This window comes from Triticum urartu, chromosome 7A (assembly GCF_056163025.1).
Source record: "Triticum urartu cultivar PI428250 chromosome 7A, HENAU_Tu73, whole genome shotgun sequence".
NCBI classification, from domain to species: domain Eukaryota; kingdom Viridiplantae; phylum Streptophyta; class Magnoliopsida; order Poales; family Poaceae; genus Triticum; species Triticum urartu.
In genome coordinates this window covers 236,594,469-236,596,391 of record NC_141879.1, presented here as the reverse complement: position 1 = coordinate 236,596,391, position 1,923 = coordinate 236,594,469, and the positions used below count along the sequence as shown (strand labels likewise).

At 52.9% G+C, this 1,923-nt stretch overlaps 1 pseudogene; it reads right to left on the bottom strand.

Moving 5' to 3' along the window:
• Nucleotides 1-324: 324 nt before the first annotated feature.
• Nucleotides 325-1,477, bottom strand: LOC147959156 (uncharacterized; annotated as a pseudogene).
• Between the last annotated feature and the right edge of the window lie 446 nt (nt 1,478-1,923).

The following is a 1,923-nucleotide window of genomic DNA, read 5'->3' as shown; positions in this document are numbered from 1 at the left end:
CATGAAACACACGAATAGGCGTAGAGAACTGAGTGTGAACCATGGCAGCAAAACGTTTATAGATAGATAAGACCTCACTACGAGAAGGCATAAAATATATCCAGGTGTATCGAGAGAAATCATCTATAAAGATAATATAGTAGCGATGACCTCCTTTTGAGGCAAAGGGAGCTGGACCCCAGACATCAGAGTGAACAAGGTCAAAAGGACGCGGAGACACAGTCTCGCTGTGAGGATAAGGTAACCGTACCTGTTTACCAAGCCGACAACCCTGACAGTCTAAAGACACACCGCCAGAGACGGATCCAAGAAGACCACGTCGAACTAAGGATGAGAGACGAGAGCCACATAGGTGACCAAGGCGATGATGCCACTGCTGAAAAGAGCTGGTAGACAAGGCAACAAAGGAGGAGAGACTGGCTGGAGCAGCAGCGGGCGGAAGATGAAGCCAGTCAAGCTCCCAGAGACCCTGAGAGTCACGACGTCGAGGACCGACACCAAGGAGAGTACTAGTATGACGGTCCAGAACAGAACAAGAGTCAAAGTCAAGAATGACACGACAACCTGAGTCAACAATCCGTCCACCAGAAATGAGCTGCATGGTAAGTCGGGGAACATGAGCAACATCAGGAACATGAAAAGAAGAAGTGCTAAGAATGCCTCATCCAGTAACCGGGAGAGAGGTACCATCAACAGTAAGAACATGAACAGGAGAATCGAGAGGTCGAGTAGAGGACAGAGTGGATGAATCATGAGTCATATGAAAAGATGCTCCGGTATCAAGAATCCACGGAGATATACCTGCTTGTGTAGAAGGTGGTCTCACAATGCCAAAAGAGTCGGCAACAGAACCAGCAGAACCTGTCGATGGAGAACCGGAGGATGGAGCTAGCAGGCATCAAACTCGCACAATCTCCTGCTTGGTCAGGGGCGCAACTGAAGAGGTCGACATAGATGCGCCCGACAATAGAGAGTCAGAGGCAACCAGCAGGGCGCGAAGTCGTGCAATCTCCTTCTTAGTGAAGTACACAGCTGAAGTAGTCGACGTAGTAGCACCGGGAGCACCGGGAGAGAAGCGGCCACCACCACCTGTGGAAGCCGCTAGATGTGGCAGTGTAGCATGACCAGTAGTATCCACACATGCCAGTGAAGGAGATGAGGCCGCATGTAGACAAGCACCAAGCGTCAATAGAAGACGCCTATGCGAGGCGGAGTCGACGGAGACATATGCACCAGCACTACCAATGAAAGTCGCGAGAGGAGTCGATGTAGAGCGACGGTCACCATATGCAGAGGTCGTGAGAAGAGTCGCTGAGGAGCGACCAACACAACCTGCGGAAGACGCCGCGGCGGACGACGTCACAGGCTGACGAGCACCAAGCACCGAGAAAAAGCGCATATGCAAGACAGGATCAGTGTAGGGTACACCTTCCAAAATCAGCGGACAGTGTGGAGAGAAAATTGTACCAGACGACATTATGCTTCCTTTTTTATCAGAAGGCAACCAGTCAAACAGCGAACGTAGCGGCCAAGCAAATCATATCGGAATCAGTAGGTGGCGGCGGAGCAGAATCAAGTGGAGGAGGCTAGTGCACTACGTCACGGGCCTTCACGGGAGGAAGATGGTGCAGCAGCCATATGTGGACAAAGCACAAGCACACATTGGGATGAGACTTGTACATGCACACGTCAGGTTCAGGCGGGCCGTCACGAGCCAACAGCGAGCGGCCAGATTAGTCTGCCCGACCTTGCAGACCACGCGGCGGCCGTGGCGTCTAGAAGAAGAAGCAGCGCCCCAGCGTGTGTTGAGGAGGCCTCGGGCGTAGATGCTTCAGGCCGGGGTGGCGGATCAGGACCTGGCGTGGACCGATGGGTAAGATTCCACCGGAGCAGAATAGGAGAGGAAGCAGAGGCGGCCGTCCG